General features: G+C 38.8%; 1 protein-coding gene across 8 annotated transcripts in view; it reads left to right on the forward strand.

Moving 5' to 3' along the window:
• The window catches only part of BEND5 (BEN domain containing 5), a 907,022-nt gene that overhangs the window by 246,582 nt on the left and 636,170 nt on the right, over positions 1-24,270 (forward strand). The gene's annotated exons all lie outside the window — the stretch shown is intronic.

Consider the following 24,270-nt stretch of genomic DNA (forward strand, 5'->3'; position numbering starts at 1 on the left):
GAACTCTTCCTATAGTAGGTAATTTTTCAGGGATTTAACTGCTATTTATCCACAACCATTGCAGTTATGCTGGCAGGAATCTGTGGCCTTGACATATCTTGAAACTGTATTCACCTCAGTTCTTCCAGCCAGTCTCCTTCTCCTCACAAGGACTCACTTTAATGTGGCTATAAATTTTTTAAAGGAACGTTCTGAACTGAATGCCACAGCAAATAAACCATTGTGATATAATGCAGGGATGCTTTGTTTCTCAAAGAATGTGCTTTAGATGGAAAACTAGAATAATTTGTTCTTCATTAATATGTGCTCTATGGTCAAACAGGAGAAACAACTGATATTTTTAGCTTTTCAATTTAACCTCTGGGTACATTAGAAGAGAACAGGAAGGAATTTGCAAGGTGGCATTATCCCTGATGTTGACCCTCCTGATTTCAGAGCTCGGTGTTGCAGTGAAATAGGGATGTGCTGACCCTCTGGCTGTTGGAGATGGGATTCAGCACTGCTCCCCAGGTTGTTGTGGCTGTGCTGTACAGCTGGCACTGTGGTGTGTGTGCACAACCAGCTGTGGAGGCAGATGTTGGGATGTGACAGTGAAGTCTCAAATTCTCCAGGACCTGTCATAACATGGATGGATGTTTATAGATGGGATACACAGAAAACTTAAACTCTTTGGGGGAGGGGTAGGGCAGGAAGACAGGCTCTGGATGCTTCTTTCAGGAAGCACTCTTCTGCTTTTTCAGTTAAAACACAGAAATAACAATTTTCAGGTAATACCTTTTTAGTTGCTATTTATTTGGTGCTTAGTGGCCTACTTGAGGCATAGTATATGTTTAACAGATAACCCTATGCAGAATAGAATTCTTCTACACTTCAAATTCAAGACGTTTTTTCATTTCTAAAGATTTATTGAAAGGCCATCCACTCTTTGGGTAAAGAAATTTCTACCTCTTTTTCTGCTGTCAAACTGTGTGATTCTAAATGTCTCCTTGAAATACACACTGACTATTTCTTTGTAGGTGCAGCTACTTTTAAAAGCTGTCTTAAAATAAGTGTGGATTGAAGAAATTGTCTGCCACCAGATGAGTAAGACTTGGCGGGGCTTCTCTCTTCCTTTCATCTACATATGCACACCTCTACAGTCACAAAAATAGCCTTTTCTATAACCTGCAAGGATCTGCTGCTACTCACAAAACTGCCTTGCTGTTGTGGGGCAGTTGTGAACCTTCAGAGGTGTGTAGGGGACACACTGTGTGTTAGTTCTGTTTCCAGTGGGAATGTCTGAGCAGGCAGACTGAGGGGTAAAGGCTGAACCAAAATGAATCTGTGATAGTCTCCTGTCGTTCTGGGTGGAAAAACATTGCTGAGGTTTGATTGATGATTCCTGATCCTTGCCTTATGAATTTACAGGAAATAGAATATGCTGACTTGAAGAAGAGTGGTGAATCCATAGCAGTAGAAACAACATGCACCACTCTAGACTCATATTCCCAACTCCAAATGCTCCTTTTCTTTGCATTCCAGATGGCAGATTTCCTTAGCACAGTTTAGAATTTTCAGCATGCTTACTGAACTGGTTTATTTTTTTTTTGTCTTCTCTTTACCATGTTGTCACTTCAGACCCCTTCATTTAATGGGTACCTACAGGGTCACAATGGAGAAGGAGCTGACAGGATGAATGACAGTCTACATGGACAGGGAGAGAGATTCCTCTTCAGTTTGCACCCTTGTTGACACACAGTCCATAGCATCTCTAATAAAAAGTCATTATAGCTCTCCAGATTTTTCAATTATGGTTTTAATTTCTTTGTTCTGTTCACTACTTCATCACAGCATGGGACATTACTCTGATCATTGTAGCATATTTTATAATAAAAAACAATGCCTTAAATTCTGTTCTGTAGAACAGTTAAAGTAGCCAAAGGGGAAAAGTTTACCCATGGTGGACTTTCACTTAGTCCTAGTCATCTTGATTCAAATAGAACAAGCAGAGGGTCAGTTCAGATGATCTAAGACCCACCAATCTATGTTCACTTTTCTCAGATGAAAGGATTGTAATTTTTTTAGTCTTAAAGGCATCATTAGTGATTTCATCAAATCCAGTGAAAAGAAGGCCTTTATTTTAACTGAGTAATGATTTAGCTGTATCCTACAAACACGGGATAACAACTGCAATTTACTTTCAGGAATACCTGAGGCTTGGGTCAATGGTGTCTTGCCTTATTCCTTGGAAAGTCAGCAATGTGTGCAACCTCTTTTGCTAAAAAATCTCAAGGTTCTTTTCTCACAAGTAAGAGTTATTTAGTCCCAGTGCTCTGGCCACGTTCCAGGCCAGAATTATATTCTAATTATATTCTTCCAAGAATGTCCCTCAAAGTTCCAATTAATTATCTTCTTCACTTCCTCTTCTGAAGTACTGTCATGTCATGTTGTTTCTGTGAAATGCCTGATAGCCACTTCAGATGCAAGACACTGTATTTTGCTTAGGAATGAAGTGTTGCTGCAGATAAAGGGTCGTATCCAGCACTAGCATGTGTCAGTGTGATGAGCTGATTATAGGGAAGGTATTTTATATATAGCACTGGTGAAACCAAGTCTAAATATTCATGCTTAGTGTATGAAATGAGGGATGAGTTTTCCCTCTTTTCACCACGTAATTTATGTTATTCTACACTCTGAAAACTGTGTTCTTATACCTTAACCATCGTGCCTGGTGTCTTTCCTCAATAATAATAAAGAAAAGCAGGGAAAATCCTCTATGGTAAGGTGAATGATACCAGCATACTTATGGCTTATAAAATTAAAAATGAGTTTTTGATACACCATTAAAATGCATGTCTGCAATTCAGCTATACTGATTCCTATTGTTGGCTGCTGTTGAAATGCAAACTTTCAAAAAGTTAGTTATAAGTGTACTTTCATACTTTTTTAGAATAATGGGTTTAGAAAAATCACTTCTGTTTTAAAAATAAATAAATTCAGAATTTTGGTATATTAACTATTTAAAAATCCTTCAAAATGGAGCTTTGTAAGAAATATTTGGTAGATTTTAAGGAATATTACAATTTTTTTTCCTTGGCATTTGGTTTATGGGCATAGCTTCTTCCAAAGGATTGCAAAATGAGTGATGGAGACGATCAAAATACCTGGATGCTGGAAACTCTGTGTAGCTTTGGGAAGTTATTTCACAGAATGGATATTAAGTTGTGTTGAAAATATGCTGGAAAGTGAGTCACCATCTTGAATTTCAAATGTAGGAACAGTAAATGATAAAATCAGAGTGTAGAATAAACGTGTCATTTTTTTCTACAAGCCCCAACGTGAGGTGCACATCCCTTCAAGATGCTGATATATTAAATAGGTATCATTTCTTTTTGTACCTGACTTAGATTAGTGCAATCCCAAGCAATATTTGGTGACATGAGTGTGCATTTAGTTGAAAGAATGAGTGGGGAAGAGAGGTTGGAGCGGGAGCCTCTCTTTTCGCTGTCTTTCACCTGCATATTGATAAGCTGGCTTTGAGGTATGTTTCCTGTTTGTTTGCAATTGCAAAGTCTTACTAAATTGCAGTGGAACATCTTGTCTGCATTTTATAAATTCACAGCCACTCTACTTAAATACAGATCTCACCCACACAGAGTTTCATTTGCACAAAAGTCATAGCAGCAGAATATCAGCAATTCCCGGGGAAATGACAGCCTAAGCCTTTAGTTCATAATATTGAAAAATTTCCCTAACTTGCAACGTTTCCTGAGGGAATGTCAGAGTTGGCATACATTTCTGCTGCTTTTCTCTAATTTTTAACCTCTTATTACAAATGAAATCTTGTAGGGCTTTTTTAACAGGTGGTTTTTGCCTGGGAGTACATGACAGAGGTAGAAAGCCAGAGAACTGTGATAAAAATTAAACTCGGCAAATCTAACTAGTTCTAGTGAGAATGCAGCAGGGAATTACAAATCCTCAGTGAAAAGAGCTAAAGATTGCTTAATTAAACAGGGTTGCAGAATTAGATTTAACTTTAAACTTGAAATTTAAATGAATTTCTTTGGTGAGGAAATTGTGACTTCTTGAATGTCATCCTAGACTTCTTTTTCCAGGGCTGGCATGAAGTACAATTGTATTTTGCTTTAAATCAAAGTAGTTGCTTATTTCACATAGAAGGTTTCAAGATGTTTGAGAATAGGCTTTTATCACCATATTTAGCAATTGTCTAAAAAGAAATATTAATTGATGATTAGAGACTGTAACCCAGGATGAAAACACATAGCAGAAAAGGAATTAACATCTTTGTAGGCTGTGAGTCTTCAGTCACTGCACTGATTTGAACAGGCAGTGTTTCACATATATCAGGTTTTCAAAACCTAATGTAACAGCAGATTTCACAGATGATCTTGAAAGCCCTTGGAATCTGTGACCAAGGTTTTATAAAAAACAGTTAAAACCAATGGAAATACTATTAGGGAAGCAGGTAGATATAAACTACCCTTCATGAAAGGTTTTGGGCAAGTATCTGAAAATAAATGTTGTGTCCCTTTTCCAAGGGGTTGCATATATGATTTGTTATCTCCTTTGCAATTTAGAAGCTGTAGATTCCCTTACAAATGATGCTGCTACCTCTCATTTTTAGCTTATCTGGTAGACTTTTTAATTGGATCAAATGACATTAACTGAACGTTCATGACTAACCCAATGACTTTATGGCTAACCCCAGAAGTTATTCTGTGGGTACAAGGTAAGCAGGATTAAGTCAGCTTTGAGTATCTTGCCACCATCACCTCGATATCATTGACAATTACCGCCTGTCCAAATCTTTATGAGCTTAACTCTCTACTTCATTTTCATCAAAGACTGTGACAAAAAGTTTTAGGGAACTGGGCTTCGATGTTTCAGAGGTCCTTGGCATAGATCTTCCAGCCAAGGGCCCTGAGGCACTTTATCTGCCAATGCAGCAGGGATGCTGATGGGGAAGTGGCAAGGCCCAGGTGCCTCAGGGAGATGATGGTTCAGTGCCTGGGCAGGACAGCTTCCCTTGCAGGATGCCAATTAAGCTGTAGCTGTCATTTAAAGTTGCTGTCTTCTGCCTCGCACCTCCTGTGCACAAGTAGGAATCAATCAGTCTCTTGTGCTGTGTTAGAAATAAAAATGAAGGTTTGTGGGTTTGTAAATGTACAAAAAAAAAAAAAACAAACAACCCCCAAACCCCAAAGAACATAGACCCAAATGTTGCTCATTTTCAATAGAGACAACTATTTCCTGGTCTGGTTCAGAAAGTATTGAAGTCTGTCATCTCAGAAGTTTCATGTACTAGGTGACTTAAACTAAAGCCACTGCTTAAAAACCTTTATAAGGTTGTGAGTTACTCTTAAATTCAGGCAATAAACAAATAAATAAAAATAAATAAATAGAAACAAATAAATAAATTAAAAATATCAATCAATAAACAAGCATCTAAAAACCTATGGTGTAATCAGGTTTATTGTTTCATAATAGGTTTATCCAAATTCTGAATACCAGAGGTTTTTTTAATTGGACTTTTAATTATTTGCAATAGTGAAGAGTGATGTAAAATAACTAATAGCTCTGCTAATTAATATGGAGATTCAATGGTCGTTAATTAAGGGCAAGTGGGACAGGGCTGACACAATCCCCTTTTGACTATGATGAATAAAAAGTCAAACCAATAGCTTATTTCCAAATTACCATGATTGATAAAAAGTCAACTCTGAGCCCAAGTCATTCATCCTAAGGGAGCTGCAATTTTAATGTTTAGATGATACAAAAAAAGAACATGTCTATAGGCCTTGAAATAAAAGTAAAAGCTGCAAAAAAGCTTCAAAGGGCTAAACTACAGATTTGTAAACTTGCTTTTAAATATGTAACTTTGTGCACAGTGAGGCTTTTCAGATCGGTTTCATTTCTCTCACCTTTAAATAAAGCTGACACATGAATGAAGAGCAATCTGTAACATATTCCAGGAAAATTAGCATTATTGGACTTTCTTTTCTATTTATCAGATATTCTGAGCAGCACTTTACATACTTAAAAAGGGGCTGTGTTGAGGGGAGAGAAGCACCTTTATCAGCCCGTCCCTGTGATCATTGCAGTCTATCTTTGATTGCTGCCTGCTCATTCCTTGCTTTCCTGCACGTGGTTAAACACTTGAGACCTGTGTTTAAAATCTGAAGTCCAGTCTGGGTGTGTATATCTAGAAAAAGCCTCTGAGTCAGAAGTGTTGTGTCATAGGAGCAGTGAGTACCTAGGGCAGGAAGTCAGACATCTAAATGTGGTTTCATTTCAATGAAAATATTTAAATATTTAAGGCAAGTTCGAGCCTGTTAGAAAAAAGAAATTCAAAACATTGAAGGCTTTAATTGAAACATGCAGAAAAACAAACTAAAGAAAAACAGGAAAACATTTTGATCTCTATGAGGAAGAGATGTATGTATGCTGTTTGACATAGAGTGAGCATAATTTGCATAATTGAATATGAATTTAAGAACTTGGAATTGGAAGGAATTTCCTGAAACCATATTGCTTGGTCCTCTTCTATAACAGGCAATTATTTCGTATAAACTTTTCGCAATCTATCAATTAAAAGAAGCATCTTTTTCTACCTTGGGATGCTGTTTCTGTGCTTTGATTCTCTGCTTAGAAGCCTTCCAATCTCTAGGCTAAATTTACTCATGACCAGTTTATTTTGATTTTGTTCATGACCATTTGTTTCTGTCCCACCACTGGCTTTTAGCCTGATTTTTGTCCCTTGAACAAATGTTTCTATCTACAGGCTTTTCTTCACTTTTCAAACAAGGCAATTCATATGTGCTCCTGTTATTTGATTGTATGTCCCTTCCTAATTCTTCTAGTAGACTTCTCTGCATCTTTTCCAATTCCCTTTTTAGCACAGGAATCCAGACAGGGCCTTGCCAGTGCTTTAAACAGTCCTGTGAGTATTTCCTTAATCTCTTCAGGAAAAGAACAGGAAATGTATCCTACCTGTGATCATATTTGCCACTTTTGGAAGTCTGTCCATATCACCCTGTGTGCCTTTTTCCTCCTTCCCTTTTTGGGGTCCTGCAATTCAGGTTTGTGGTATAGATTTTGATTAGCCTGCAGTTCCATACCCTTCACTGCATTGAATGTCATCCTACCTTTCTCTTTATTCCTCAAGGTTTTCCCATACTTTATATGAGATATCCCAATCTTCTATGCTGATGTTGTCTCTTGTTCGTTAGGAAATTCTATTGTATTATTACCTTTTTAGTGAATGTTATCATGAAAAGCTTGATTGTCCTACTAAGAGTACAGCAGATTTTTTTTTTTATTATTTCATAATTTGGTAAAATCTAACTGTGGGGTGTGGGCTTCCCCATGCTTTGTGTTTCAATAATATCATAATAAGTGTGCATTTTTTGAGTCAATATTTGCCATGGTGTTGTGCAAAGATATTGTTCATGGTACAGGCCGGGAAGTACGTCACGAGCACTTTGGTTTGGTGAATGTTTAGCCTTCATTACTGCCAATACATAACAGTACATATATGAAAAGCTATATTAGCAATAACATTTTCTTTAATTAATTTTTCCATGAATGAATTCCTGTTAGAAATTCATTCTTACCCTGTTGCATTGTGTTGTGATGCACTTTGGTGAAATGAACTCGAAGAGCTGCTCTTTGCAATTTTAATATTCCACTGGGTTTTCCATTCTAGAAAACTCATTATTATACATGTACAAAGCTGAAAAGAAACAAGAGAGAGGCATATTGTGTGAATAACAGTCAGGGAAAAGAGACAGCTGGCATGATAATTTTCTAATAAAGCTTAGAAAAGGCTGCTGTGTCTTGAAAAAATGAAAGAGTTTTAATTTGAGTATTCCTTTTGTTTGGATTTGCTTTGTACTAAAAAGTTCTGAATCCTATTCACACCTTTTATGAATATTAACTGAAAAACAAATATATCTTGTCAAGCCCTTCTACTTGGTAGGTGCAAAAGAATCAGTGGTGTGTATCCAGCGGGGGATGGTATTTCTTGTTCTTCTTATCCACTCTTATTCTCCTCCAACCAGACTGTGCAGTTTGGATCTTGATAAATAGAGATTTTCTGAATCATGGACAACTTATTAACACATGGAGCCTTTAACTATCTATGTGCCAAATTGCAGCCTGTAAGAAATATTTGTACCTTTCTTAATTCCTATCACATTTAAAATCCTGACCTTTGGAGGCTGTGCCTAAAAGCCCACAGGTGGGAGGCTAGGAAGGTTCTAGACAACAGTCACAGAAATTAAACATTTCACCTCTGACCTTCAAAGTCACTCAAATCTTGTTACTTGTAAGTAGAGCTTTTATTTTTTTTTTCTTTTTCCAGATATGACATTTTAAAGTCTACGTGCTTTCTTACAGAATTTAAACCAGATTATTTTTAAAAATGTAGAAGTATTTACATTTAATTAGAAAACTCAAACACACAGCTTAGAGAGGCAAATTAAGGTGAAATTTAAATTAGTATGAGGGAGTAAAGTTAATCCCTAAAGTGAAAATTGAAACACCAAATTCTGTACTTGCTGCTACCTTTCAGCAGTGGATTGCCAAGACATTGGGTAGCATTCACTAAACCACATTTCTCACTGGTTCCTTGCATTTTGTAAGGCTTTTAGAAATGTAACAAATGCAGTTTTGAACACACTATTATAAGTGTTTTAAAAATGTATTAGTCATGTAAAGTATTTTGTGTTATTCCTTGGCTTGATATATTGTTCTGATGTGTTGCCCTGATATTAGATTATCTTAACTTGTCTCTATTTTCATCCATTCATCCTTTTTATACAATGTAATGTTATTGGCATTAATGAAGTTACTGCTAATTTATGCCACAGTGAGAAAGGAATCAGGCTTGTTATATCTGGTATCACAGTTCATGAGAGAATCAGCTAATTGCATTCCATTAGTAATTAACATAGAGGAATTTGAAATACTAGTGTTTTGTAAACCACACATTTATTAACCCTTGTTCTCAGCAGCCACAGGGCTGTAGGTGACAGGGAAACAAAGGTCTCCACCTACAGATGGAACCTTTGCTGCTGTTAAATGAAAAACACTGACAATGGTTTTTTGAACCCACAGTATATAGTCATGGGGCACTGATACTAAACTCAAGACATTTACCTGACATTTAGTTTAATTGTTAAAGAAATTACTAATTCTTCCTCTTTATTTCTCTGTTATTGAAATATAGATAGGTTGGAGTTGGTTAATTTAATTTTTTTTATTTTTTGTCAGCTTTTTCAGTACTTGAAACATTTTAACTCATTTATTTGTTCCACCTTGTCACATGAAGTGGCTGTATCACAGCGGGTTGCTGTCCCTGGGTTCAAGTTCCCAGAGCCCTACATGGACCTGGGGTGGTTCCATCAGGTTCAGTGCTACAGGTGGGATGATCCAGCAACAGGGGCAGTCTGAACTATGCTCCTGCTCCACTGGAGGCAGGGATTGAGAGACCCAGCAGGAAGGAATCCTAATGATAAAGTCAAAACAGTTCAGGTTAAGAAATCTTTCCATTTAAATGAAAAAGTATGGCTTCTGTTCTGTTAGGAATGGTTTGGCAGCTCCCTGCTTAGAGCCTGAGCCAGAGAACGCAGGTACTCGAGGTAAACAAACACTGCTGCTATTTTTCCACTTCTTGATCTGTAGAACTGACACAGCTTCCCCATGTAGACAAAGAACTTTTCTTTACAGTTCTAAATGCCATTCACATGTATTTTAAATTTGTTTAGCCGCATTTATTCCTTCATTGCATTCCGTCTACTGGCACGAAGATTTTAATTGAGCTGTGATGCTACCAGGTTTTATGGCATTGTGGAATACATGACTTTCATTTGGAAGGACTCTTGGAGTTCAAACACAAAACTGCTAGTAGGGTGGCTTTTCTGTTTAGAAAGCCATGTCTGGCCAACTGTCTTAAAGGGAATTTTCTTTTTGCATTCCCATTGTTTCTGTAATCTTTATCTGCAAGCATGGTTTGTGGCTCTTCTTGAATAGCTGGGCTTCTAAGCCTCCCATTCATTGGGTGTTGAGGTGTCTCTTTGTAGAGCAGAGACACTGAGAGCCATTCCCATATCCGTTTTCATTCATGGTCTTTCAGCAGTTTCCTCACTGCTGCACAAAACAAATCCCCAGACATTTAGTGTAGATTGAGAACTGATTCAATTCTTAGTAGATACGGGTTTAAAATACGGTGTATACGGTCTGTCTGTGAAAGTGTTCTGCAAAATCAGTGAGCCATCACATTTCAGTTCTTCCCTGGCAGGGACTATGCAGAGGTCCTTTGCATCTCAGAACACATGAGGAAAAAAAAAATCAGCTGCCTGTAGAAGACTCCAGTCCACTCAATCAAGATGAAACAAATTAACCCATTAGTCCCAGGTTCATTTCCTGGTGTGTGTAAAATACCATGTCATGACATTATGTCTGTGGCATCTTGTGGGTCCCTTCCAACCTGGCATATTCCTTGATCTCCCATTGATAGGTCTAATGAACTCCTTACATGGGAAGGTTGAGATCACAGCAGGTATCCCAGTGTTTGCTGCCCTAACTAGTTCTGGAATCATTTTGGTTATAACTACCCTTTTCATGAGCTTACAGTGGTGAGGGATCATGGCTGTGACATACTTAAAATACAGGGGACTCAGAGCTTCCCTCTTGAGGATTTCTCACCTGAGAAACATCTTTACATAAAACAAATATAAGCTCTTCTCCAGTGTCCTCCTTCAGTGACAGTGGATGAGGCTGGGCTGAGAATGAAAAGTGTTGGCTGAATATTAAATTGTGCTTCACATGTCACAGAAAGCACTTGTGACTGGAGTAATAGTGTACCCAGTGTATTTCCTCACCACTTCATGGCTTCACTATTTACTGCTACCATAAAATCCGGGTGTGAAATGTGTGTTTAAACAGTGTTTCTTTATTTTCCCCAACTATATTTAGTCTTTGACTTTGAATGACAGTTTATTTGTAAATTAAGAATAAGTGTGAGTGAGAAGGAATGGGTAGCCCAGGTGATAGGTAACAGATACAGAGCCTATCATTTGTAGCTTGCCAGTTCAAATTTGGCTCGGGTCTGTATTGACAGAAATTCATTATCATCTGATGGTTGTTTGGGAGTCTGTGTGAAAGGAACTGATGGTATTCACATTCAAAAAAACAACAACAAAAAACAAAACCTGTCACAATTACATTCTTTTTGGCAGCTTCTGTGAGCATGAGGATGAACTTCCCTCTGACATCTTAAAGCAGCCTTTCCAGATAAGGCTTCAGGCAAATTGGCAGGACGATGTGGAAATCTGCAGGCACCGTCCAAGTTTTATCTCTCCTTTGTCTAATCAAAGGACCTTAAGCCTGTAAATTATGAGAAACAGAAGTGGCCTCTTTTGCTCTTTCAGGTGCCCAATGTGCAATTGCTGCCCTCTAATTACCAGAGAATACCAAGCATCCACAGCAGCTGAAAAGAGATAATTTGGACGAGCCACTCCAGCTTTAAAAATATTCATCTGAGATATTTGCCCTTGGGCAAATGTAAGTCTGCCAGACAGAAATATAATGGAGTCATTTTTGTCCCTTAGCCTTGTCTGTGGTTTGGTAAAATTAACTGCTAAATGCCAACAAACTGCCAAAATCTTGTAGCAAAGGTAGAGACCAAATCTCTCGGCAAAGCATTTTCTGCGTGTGGTGATATTTAACTTAATTGGGAAAGTGCAGTGTGTCAATATGAACTTTTCCCACCCCCCTATCTGTCTCATTCTGAGGCAGTCATACCATTTCATTTTAGCAATACAGAAACCTTCAAGCACCAAAGGATGTGCCAGCCAAAAACCATCACTGCCAACAATTATATGCTAGATGTGTGTGGGCAATAACATATGCACTTAAAAGGACTGAAAAAGAAGGTATGCATGGTTCTTAGCATTTTATCTTCTCTTGAGTTTCAGTGTCTCCCTAAAATTAGAATTAATTTCAAACAGCAAAAAAATCTCTGGAATCAGAACATGTAGGAGCCCTGTGATGAGACAGGAGATTTTCAGACCATGATTTTTTTTCTCTTACAAGGGAAAACATAAGCAGAACTGTCTTCATTACTCTTTTAAATAATTAATGCTTTCAGTGTATTTCAGGCATTGATTGTCTGACCAGTTGTTAAAAGACAAAGCTAGAGTAGCTTATGGTATTTTTTTATTTGTACTTGAAGTCTCTAATAACCTGAGCATATGTTGATACACACGTAGATACAAGAAGTAGGATTTTAGTGGTGACTGGAGTGTGACATGACTCATCTCTAACATATAAAAAATAGGCAAGATATATTATAAAGGCAGATTTAATGCAAAAAAAAAAAAGGTAGGAAGTGTGCAGGATACTTTTATGCTTGTATGGGAATGAAAGTGAGGAGATTGAAAAGGTTATTGTCCTTGAGCTGCTGAAGCATTTTCTGTTGTATTTCTGAATATATTTCTTGGTCGGTCCAGCATTAACTGGATTCACTGCTGTCTTGGAAATCAAATTCAGGCCAACTTATATTATATGCAAATAAACAAGCTTCTTATTTACACCTATACACTGCCTAGTGTGGCTTTTGTGGATCAGGTGACTGTCTCATTTTTTGGAACTGTCATATACTATACCCATTGAAGGAGGTAGACTATTGCCTTGGAATTACTCATACAAAGAATGTAAATTTGTCCATGTGTGCCTTTTGTTTCTGTTCTGAGTACTGAAAAAGTCGTTCTTTGGGCTGAGCTGGAGTATAATATATATTTATTAAAACCAAAGGATGTTCTGTGGAATACTGTGTCTGTTTTTTACCATCTATTTTCATAAAAGGTGACTACCCTTGGCACAAGAGCAGAGAAGGTCAGGGGGAAAAAAGTACAATCATACCAGAAGAGTTTTGTTTGTTTATTCCAGTAAAGTGAAGTTGGAGAAAGGGTAAAATTTACCCTAGAAATATATTGGAGGATTGGTGTCCAAGAGGGAAAGTTGGCATTAAACTAAAACCACAGGGGTAACACTGTCAATGAGTAAATGTGGACTGGAAATGAGAAGAAGGTTTCTGAATACCAGAGGAGAGAGGTTTTGAAACTGAGTTCCAATAACAGGAGAAATAATTCTACCTCTTATTTTGTTTGAGATAATTGTGAAACAGCACAGATAATGTGGTACCTTTAGTCATTAGAAAGTTGACATAATGAGTCAGAGGCCATTTCTAGTTGAAAGCTTTTAGGCCCAGACAGGAGGAGCAGAAATTCTGACTCCTGAGTTCTTACTCCAATCTCCTGGTTGAATAGCTCAATCAACAGCTTTTTTTTTTTTTCCTTGTATGGGTCTTACACACTAAAATATGAATTATTTTACAAAAAATGTTTGAGATCTTGTCACAAGACAGGTTCCTGACAGCCTCAGTTGTTCTGTGGGCAGAAACAGCATTTGCTCTCTTGTTCTGGCTGTGACTGTGCTCCAGTTCCCCAACTGCAGAGCTTGCAGCTCCTTGGGAGCAGATTCCTGTTGGGAGCAGATTCCCATCAGGAGCATTGCAGGTTCTGAGCCCTGAGCATCTGGAGTGCTGCTGTGGCTGTGGGCCACTTGTTTGCTGCTGAGTGCTACGTGGCCATGCTGTCTGTATTTCCTTCTCCCTCTGATATTGTAATCAAACATAGATATTCTGTAAAAATAACACACTGTTTGCCTGGGTTTAGCTCTGGTTTTAATGCCAGAGTAATTTTTAGCTACATGCATAGTACAGAATCCAAATTAATAATCAATTAATAATCAGCATTCAAATGCTATATAATTATTTACCATGTTGAAAGGTTTAGCTTGTGCTGTAGATCTTTTTAAATTTTGAATGTGGCATTTTTTGTGCTTGTTTTTTTTTTTTCTGCTTCCTCAATTTTTTTGGATGCTGCTAGCATGTACAAAATGGAGATTTTACACCTTATATTTGCTATTATTCTACAGTTGTCATACGTTTTCAAAAGTAAAGTGTACCTTTGGAATTTATAGAACTATGGCAGAGATTAGTAATCTTGGATTAATAATCTTCATATCTTGCTTACTATTGCACCTGTAAATTAAAACCAGATTATATTCAGATTCTGTCTATATATTAGGGTTTGAAAGAAACACTTTGCCAAAGACTTTACAAATTATGCATTTGTTCTGTTACTACTAAAACTGCAGCTACAAATATGTTCCTTGGGCATTTCACTTTTAATCCTGGTCTGTTAAGAGGTTTGTTGGCATCATGCATGACTAACGCTGAGGATCAGTCACGTAACTGAGTTGTTGATAAATGTCTAAACCTGTAAATAAAGGTGCCTGCTGTTCTACTCTGCTGGCTGTGATTGGAGGCACGACATCCCCCCAGTGGTTTTGGTCACAAGCTCACTAGTATTCCTTTGTGGTGAGCAAACAATAAATATTTGAGAACAGCTCTAGCAAAATGGTGAAATTCTATCACTGTCACGGTATTCATCAGAAAACTGATGTTTACCTGTGTGCCATTTTATGCAAAAGTCATTTGAAATGATGGATCTGATCAGTGTGTTAGAGTGATCTTTTTATTACCTAGATCTGTATTATCAAGATATTTGACTGGCAAACATAGTTCCAGTTTCCTCCTGACTTTCCCTGCTCACTGGCCAACACAAGCCCTGCTGCAGGTACTGGTGGTTTGTAACCCTCTCCTGTCCCTGAGACAGGACACTGTCAGCTGAGCAGGGCAAGGTCTGCTTGTGTGCCAAGCCCTGGGAGAGGAGGGGCAGAGTCAATGTGCAGGTGAGGTGCAGGTGTGCTGCCCCCATGGGACTGAGTTGAGGTGACACATCCCCAGCTCTCAGTGGAGAACCCTGGGCCTCCCTCTGACTCGGGGACTTGCTTTGCTGCCAAGTGTGAGCTGATGTTCCAGTGCAGGTGAGTGGAGAATCAGCTCAGCTGTCTGGGATTTGTGTAGCTGGTTATACACTCTAGTTTGACAGAACCCTGTAATTACTGTATTGGGATACAGTTACCTTACTGTGTCCTGCTCTGGGCCCCTCAGTTCAGGAAGGATATTGAGGTGCTGGAGCAGGTCCAAAGCAGAGCAAGAAGGCTGGGGAAGGGACTGGAGCAAAAGTCCTGTGAGGAGAGGCTGAGGGAGCTGGGGCTGTTCAGCCTGGAGAAGAGGAGGCTCAGGGGAGACCTCCTCACTCTACAACTCCCTGACAGGAGGGGGGAGCCAGGTGGGGTTTGGTCTCTTCTCCCAGGCAGTCATCAGCAAGACAAGAGGACATGGTCTTAAGCTGTGCCAGGGGAGGTTTAGGTTGGATATTAGGAAGAAATTCTTTCCAGAGAGGGTAATCAGACATTGGAATGGATTCTCCGTCCCTGGAGGTTTTTAAGATGAGACTGGATGTGGCATCAGTGCCATGGGCTGGGAACCACAGTGGTAGTGGATCAAGGATTGGACTTGGTGATCTCTGAGGTCCCTTCCAACCTAGCTGATTCTATGATTCTATGAAAAGTATTAAATTACTTTTGCATTGTTTTATACTGACCACGGGGTCATGGACAGCAAGACATTGGCTAAGTTGATTCCTCCCAGTCGTGGCCAAATGTTTTACAATTTTATAGTTAAACAAATCTGAGTAGAGTGAAAGGGAAGATCATTCCTACACTCTCATTCCATGGGGACCCTTTAGTCCTTTGCCCTGCTGATTTCTATTTTGAAAATAAATTGGAAAAGATCTTTTAGAGGAAAGACTTTAGAATATAAAGCCTTCGGGACTTTCCAGTTTGAGAGAGAAGCGTAGCTTTATTTGCCTTTAAATAATAAAGTTTATTTTTTTCTGTTTAAGTATTTATAACAAGTGAGACTGGGGTTTACAGTATGTAGTGCAAAATTCCATTTTCCAGAATGTCCTATTACTTTTTAATTGCTTTATCCTTTTTTAAAAGTGTTAATAAAAAATGCTTAATCATTCAGATTAATGAAACAATATCTGTAGAACAGGCCACTGCTTTCTATGAAGGTTGGTTTATATATTATATATCTAATTAGCAGCTGTGCATCTCATGGCCAACCTTTTATTCTTCAAATTGAAGAGGAAAATAAAATCTGTATTAACTAAAAAAAATATCCTATATTTTCTCTGAATTTTTACAATGGGGCTTTTCTCCTTGTCTGTTAATGTTTCTGAATTCTTCAGTATCAAAACCACTTTTTCATTGACTGTATTTTTTTGTCTTAATCTGGCAGTCTCAAAGCATTTCATTAACTTTAATTAAATTTTTATATTACCGTAAAAAGTGACTTTTGAAAAATGGTATTGGGGGAATTCAGTAACCAAGAGGTCATTTCACAAGATTATTACTACCCTGAAGTGCTGCTGAGATTTAGCTTTCGGTTCCTCTACCTTTGGTTGAAATTTAACAGGAAAAAAAAAAAGAACCAATTTGAAATGTCAGAAATGAAAATATGTTACTAGAACTAGCAGAGTTCAAAAATACAATAATATATTTGCAGTCTCAGAGAACATTGCAATGGGTTGCTTTTAAAAGGGATACTATACTGAAAGACCCAAAACAATTAAGTGTTTTCAGCATCATGAAGCAACATGAAGTTGCTTAGCTTATAAACAGATGTGTAAATCTGTCTTGTTTGACCAGTGGGCAGTTGTTGATAAAAATAAGACCCAAAATACTGGAAATAAAACCAATGAAACCTGGGTCCAAGTGATTTCCTCATTCGATAGTGGTGTGTAGTCTCTGGAAGGAAAAAAATAAAATTGTGGAGGGACAGGTTGCAGAGAATGAAAAGCATTCTAGAGCCAGAGTACTTTTTTTGCTAGTCTGTGCTCTGGCTTGGACTCCTTTCCTGATCTGGGCATTGTTTCTCTAGCAGTGAAGTGGGAATCACAGTTCCAGTTTCTCTATAAATCCAGTCTCTGTGCAGCAAGCACGCAGTCTGGATAATCCCAAAGTATTGCTTATGACTCATCAGTGTTTTAATGCAAAGGTGATTATTGCCGAGATCTTCTTAGTGTTCTTGGCTCGTAATTTCATTAAAACTTACTTGTTATGGACATATCCATCCTTGTGACTGGACCCAAAAGATGGTTCTGTTGGCAGCTTAAGCCGAGCTCTGATCTACTGTTGCACTGGTGCTGTGTGTGTGGGGTAAAGTTTTCAAACCATATCTGTATGATGAATGATACACAGGAAACAAAATCCATATCACTCTGAACGTTGATTTAACCCACTGGATCACCTGCTCCCCCATTCACCCATGGACTCCAGAGCAGGTTGATAGTCATTACCTTTCTGAGCTAAGAAATAGTAAATAATTTTGGTACCATTTTAATGCATTCTTCACATTTTTAAAGGTGGAATGCCCTGTATGGCTCTTCTTCTGCCATGACAATGGGTGTGCCAGGGGTCACTTGGTGTGGGGTTGCCCTTCAGTCTGGTGACAAGTGTCTTGTTCAGCTCCTTGCTCTTGCTGAACTCGGGTTTTGGTGGAAGTCCCAAGGTGGGTGGGCACTGCTAACTCCCAGAAATGTTACTCCTTGCCCTGCTGCTGTTCAGCCTCTGTGCATGTCCTGGCACGAGTGCAGAGGACTTAAAACCTGATGTAGTTTTCATCAGTGCCGTTCACACAGAGCACCTGGAAGGTTTCTCCACTTCAGTCCCGAGGCTGTGAATGAAATGATTTTCTCAAAGCCTAGTCCTGATTTTGTTAATGTTTGTCCTTTATTTAAAAAAAAAAAAAAATAAATAAAAAATCAGCTCCTTGCTTAGCATTCAGTTGAAAAGGGAGCCGGGAGTTGAAAGGAAGGCGAGCAGTGTGATTCAGACGGCACACAGCGAGCGCGGCGTGGGGAGGCTTTCGCAGCGCCTGCCTGCAGTAGGGAGAGGAGCCTCGCTGCAGAGAGAACAGATGCATTTCAGAGTCGCCCGCCAAAGGGAGTATATTATGCTCCCTTTTTAAACTTTCCCAAACACACACCATCTGTTTCACACTAGATACTTACAGGGTTTGATCAAATTAGAAGTCATGCTGAAAGGGAAAGCTAAGGTTAGCATGGACAGCTTTCTTAAAGCTGCAGAAAGTTGTGTTGTATTAACCCCAGTAAACCAGATTTAACAGTGCACCTTGGTGACGCTGCCATTTGCATGGGTGCACTTGTAGTCTCAGAGTAATAGTTGCAGAAGTAAAATTGAGAAAAGTGCCCTATAAAATGACAGCTGGAGAAAACAGGAATGGTGGACATTATGAGTGGCTGAAAAAATTGAGGTAAAAGTATCGAAACAGATGTTGGCTGTTTCAGAATAGCTACCATTAGATATGCCTGACTGCAGAAACAACCTCTGCGAACACTGCAGTTCAAAAATCTTCTGGCATGGCAGGGTAGGACCCAGTCTCTAAATCTGTGCTAGGGAAGTCACCTAGTAATTGTATGACAGTGATACAAATGAAACTGAGATGAGTGGAGGAACTGCCGTGTATTGCAGTTGGATAATAGCTTCAGAAGATCAGAAAAGAAGGTAAAGAGTAGGGATGGAGGCTTAAGGGTCTCGTAGGTTTTGTGCCTGTTTTCGTTCAGAGGTGGTGATTTGCAAAGGTGTTCAGTTCTTGCTTCAGCGTTACAAAATGTGACTTGCACAGCTCAGGCAGGGAGACTGGGAAGATCCATCCCTGCTGAACACAAAGCTTAGGCTGCTTGGGGTGTGTCTCTTTTTAATAACTGCACTTGAGATTTGGTTTAAGATCTCAGTGCTACGTGGCTCGAGCCAAATCCAAAGGAATTTTCCTGCCTGTCCTTAACCCACACTCTGTGCCCCTTGGCAGGGGCTGGGTGCCAGTGCACAAACTGTGTGGGCAGACAAAGTTTTACCTCTGCTGCAGTTTTTATACAGAAACAACTGTGGTACCACAGGCAGTGAATAAACCTGGTGAGTACTGCAAAGCTAGGAGGAGCCCTGCCCAGCAGTCCTAAAAGCTTGAGCCTGGAGTGTTGGGAGTGAAATGATGTGGTACTGGCCATCTCCTTGTCCTGAGGCAAAACCCTGTGAAACCTGAGAGCTGACTGTAGAGAAAGCATTATCAAAAAACTTTTTTTCTTTTTTTTTTTTGCTGTGTCAATTGTTGTAGTTAAATCTGAGACATAATCACAAAGAACATATGTCACAAATTATCTAGTTTTGTTAAGTGTTGTTTGGCTTGTTTGAGACAATTCTAAAATAGAACTATAGACATATAACACGCTTCTAAAATAATGCCAGAATGCCATGGAAAAGGCTGTGTTGAAGACATTTCTAAGTCATCTTGCAGCATGAAGTAGAGGAATCTTTTTTTGAACATCCAAGATCCAGTTATTTCAAAAATATTCATCAAAATAAATTTTTTTCTTGTATGATAGTCCTGTAGTTAACTGCCAGATGTGGGTCATTATTGAAGCCAAACCTCCAAACTCTCTAAAGTTCATTCATAACTTCTCATTGCAACCATTAATTTCATGCCTATTTTAGAAAAAGGAATCCTAGTTTGAAATGTGCTTTTAAATCATAAATGTTTGTATTGGCCCCTTGGGCATGAGCAGGACACAACTGGTCGGTCAAATCTGGAATAAAATTTTGATTTGTTGCTCTCTTAGAACATTACCTGCTTCTTTCTCTTTCCCCCCAAAATAGACAGGCACAAGACATCTGGGGCTTTTTGGGGGTTTTCTTTTAATTATGTATGTAGAACTTGACATAAAACTGGAAGATACAAAGGATATTGGTCTTCTGTTCACTCCCCTCCTGAAACCAGGAGGCATTTCGCTTTCCCGTGCAACGTCTCGGTTACGTTCCTTTAGAAAATAACATTTTTCTAAAAATTAATTTGCTTTTTAAAGATCATTTCACAAGCCTACACTGACATTCCACAGGAGCGGGATGCGCTACTGCCAAACCAGATAATCCACACCACGGAGTCTTGACAATATCTGCTCCCAGGACTTTGAAAGCAGAGCTGCGGGGGTTACTCGTGGCCTGTGGGCTAAGGGAATTTAGACTAGCAATGTTGCCAGGATACTCTTTGCTGATTAGGAATTAATTTCAGATCCTCGCTCCCATGATAAATTTTGTACACTTTCACATAGGTATGATCTGGAATATATAAATACTACAGTGACACGTTGGAGAAAAGGATTGGCGAAAGAACTGCACACATCTGTCAAATTTTTATCTTTACCTTGAATTATTTTTGAATTAACCTTTCTTTTAATCTACAAGCTTCTTGCTTGAGGCAAAACAGTCTTTACTTCACAAAACCATCTGCCTGGTTTCAAGACTTTCATGTCAATGGACAGACCTAGAATAAGGCACCATGTAGCGATAGGCAATTTGACAGGAGCTTTGACAAATTGGAGATAAATTACATGAACATAAAGAACATACCATTGAGTGCTGAGTGATATACTAATTATATTTTTGTGCTTTATAAGTGAGAGACAGCTAAAATGGAAGGCAAAGTCACCAGTCACTCTAGTTGGGAGGTGCACTGAGAGCGTTGCATACTTCATCAGACGTTCTGGAAGTTTGAGTTTGAGGCTTTCAGAAAAAAACAGGCCTTTATCAAGCTAAAACTTTTTGTGTGGAATTTTCCTATACCTCAAACAAAAGAAATGAATGGAGAGTAAAGTAGGTTCTCTGTCAGCCAGTAGCATCTGCATAACAAGTGAAGTCCTCCCATTGTTATTACAGTTTCTTTTAATATTATTAAAACTAAAATCAGCTAGCTTGTGCAGCAGTAAACTCCAGCCTTAAATCTAGTACAAAATGTGTCAGTTGTTCTTAATGTTTTTCATAGAATCATAGAATATCCTGAGTTGGAAAGGACCCACAAGGATCACTGAAGTCCAACTCCTGGCCCTGCACAGGTCAGCCCAGAGAATCACACCATGTGCCTGAGAGCATTGTCCAAACTCTGAATGTCTTAGGACTGTGTGCTCTAGAATGCACTTCTGAAGGGTGGGGAAGAAAGTGCATTGTTTGCCGTGTTTATGGGTTGTTAGCAGAGTTAAACAGCAGACACCCCCCCTGCTCTTTCTCCTGAGCAATGTGTCCTTAGTGGGATCACACCCAGGGGGTCAGTGTGAACTGCCACGGGGGCACTTGGGAATTCAGGAGGATGTCAGAAGTAGCTGGTACCAGACAGGAAGTGTCTGAACTGAGAAATTAAGGTTACAATACAAGTGTAAGCAGAGCATGTTTATATATTTTATGCTGTTCCCATTATCCATCCCTTCCAGGCGGGCAAGGCTTTTGTTCCGTTTGTCTTGCACGTGGCACAGCAAGGCCTCGGTCTGTGGTAGGAGCTTCTGAGTACACATAAATAACAGTGTTTCTGTTCCTCCCTGAGCAAATTTAACTAAGAATGCTTTCTTCACGAATGCAATATGGAGTGAACAGACCATGAAAACTGTCACTGGGCTTTCTTCTGTAATCTATCAGGTTTTATGTGCTGTTCCTATAGTACTGGGTTTAGCTATAACATCTCGCAGGGGCACTTTTCAAAGATGCACCCTGTTTTTATTTGCAATTAGAGCTGTTATCACTCTTCTTAAATAATGCATTTCATAATTTAAAGCAGACAGGGAAAGCTACACAAACATGAACTTAAATGTATCTCTACAACACTCCTGCAAGGAAGTTTAAAATGATGATATTGTTGTTACTTTCATTGCTAAATCAATGTACCAAATACAGTAATCAAATTTTAGAGGGGGGTTACCAAAGGAGTTTTCAGTGAAAATTGCTTACAGTATTTGGCATTCAAAGTTTGTTTATAATCTGCTAAGCATTTGGCAAACATTAAAAATACACCTATTTTTATGATGTCTTCTAAATAGAATATTTTACCAGGTCTTTACATTTCACAATTATTATGCTATTAATTTAGAAGAGATGGTGGTGGAGTAAAATGAAAAGGGAATGAAGACTCACTCCTAAGTATTCTTGCAGTCAACATGGTATACAGATCCTTATCCAAAAGTTGCTGGGGATAAGGAGTGTTCTTTCACTGTTTTCACATAGATTTGGACTTTATCCACTGAGAAAAGTTAGAAACCCTTTGTTTAGAAATGGTGTAAGGTGCTACAAAGAATGAAAGGAGAAAAGAATTAGGTGGAATCTTACTTGTCTCCTGGACACAATGAAGACCTTTAAAAACCCACTACATTTCTAAAAACTTTTGAGAAAGTGCAAATCTGGATTTAAATAATTTGAAGTGCCTCTTACCTGTCTTGATGACAACTCCAGGTATAACCTTCTCTTAGAAGGCAGCGAATACAAACAGCAGAATTATTAAAATATGAATTAAATATCAGAGCCTAGACTCATCTGTTCACAACTATCTCATCTTTGTTTAAAAAATTGATATTCTATTTAAATACATATTTCCTAATATATTGAATCAGGGTCAAATTCTGTAGTGCTTACCCAAACCTCATTTCCAGACACAGTGTTTAGCAATACTAAGCAGGTTTTTTTTAAATTCATTTTTTTACTTCAAAAAATATTTGGTGTTCGGCACGAAACTTCCTTCCTAAGGTTGTATGAAATATATTGAACTGATGGGTGTTGCCTTAAGGCAACATTTCAAATGCTGTTTTGAAAAACATTCATAACAGCAGACACATATTTCAGTTCACATAATTTATTGGTTTCCTTCCTCAGTAATTGCCCCTCGGATCTTACAGCTCCAGTGTAAAATCCTGCTGCTCTAATAGAGGTCACTCTCAGTGCCTTCCATAGACTTCAGCTGAGTTAGTTTAAGCCACATTTACTTATTTTGCAAACAAATTATACACTGCTCCGTGCATGTTTATCTGCACTTACATAAATGGATCAATTAATAGAATAAGACCTCCCAGAATTCCTGGTTCTCAAGAAAATGTATCCTGACTTGCTGAAACATTCCTGTATTCTCAGCAACCAAAGCAGTTTAATCAGACAAATGAGCATGACTGCCTTCAAGAGTAGAAAAAAAAAGGAGTTGAAACAGAATTTGGACAAAATTCATATTGAAGTCAGTGAACTTTTATTTTAGCAACTGCTAAGTAACAAGGATGTGGGAAAAGGAGCTTATAATTCAATCCCATATGTGACAGAAAAATTTGTGTTTAATTATCGTGCTCAAATATTGCATTGCTAACAAACCTAGATTGCAGCGTATGGGAGTGGCAAACACCTGCCTGGTAGTTAAGCTTTTTTAAGTGACTTCCCTTTCACTCTTTTAGTGTGCTCGTAGTGCTCTTATTTTCTCTGGCAGCAGCATTCCCACGTAGCTGTGCCTTTTGCTGCTGTGGGTTGTGCTGGAGAATGAGTCTCTCTCCCTTGCCCTTCAGCCTGTCACGGTGCTGGGAACGGCTGTGGCCCCTCATTAGGCAAACCCGGCATCTGCTGGCCCCAGATGCCCATCACTGGGAGGATTTTTTTCTTGAGGTAACATATGGACTTTAAGATCCCTGTGTGCTTTACTGGTTCCTTTCTGTATCTCTCTACTTTTTCACAGGAAGCTGATAGAGTATTAATGTTATTTTCCCAGTAACTTCTTGTCCTGTTAGTCTCGTTTTGTGTGTACCAGTCCACGCTTTCTTTCCATTGATATTTATGGATATATGGAGAGTGCTTTAGTGGCTGGAAATCTTCTAGCAGAAAGTAGAAGTTCTCTGGAGTAAACCACACCTGGTAAAGCTCATTATTCCTCTCTTACAGCATCTTGGGGTATTGAATATGGCATAATAGGGCACTCTCTTCTCTTTGTCACAACACTGCATCAGTTTGTGCTGACCGGGAATGGAACCTGGAGAGAGCAGACCCCAGCAGTGACTGAGAATAGCTAGGTGGGCTTACAGGCAATGCATGCCAAAAGGAATTGATGGAAAGGTTGCCCTACTGATCTGAGTATGAAACAAAACTCCAGCTAATATGCTGCTGCATTAGCGGAGTCACAGTAGAAGGATATGGGACTTGTGTGAAAAGGTATTGCTGATTTACACTGAAATATGTTAGAGGGAAATCTTTCCAGAATAACTTGTTTGTTGGAAAGTTTTGTGGAGTTCAGACTAATTCCTTTGGAACTGCCATCAGTGCCACTACAGTGCTGTATTTCAACAACTCTCACTTTTGTTGCAGCTGTGAACCTTTCATAGTTTTTTTGTCCTTAGGATGTCAGACATGAAAGGGAGGCAGTGTCATGCT

Source organism: Pseudopipra pipra, chromosome 9 (assembly GCF_036250125.1).
Source record: "Pseudopipra pipra isolate bDixPip1 chromosome 9, bDixPip1.hap1, whole genome shotgun sequence".
Taxonomy (NCBI): domain Eukaryota; kingdom Metazoa; phylum Chordata; class Aves; order Passeriformes; family Pipridae; genus Pseudopipra; species Pseudopipra pipra.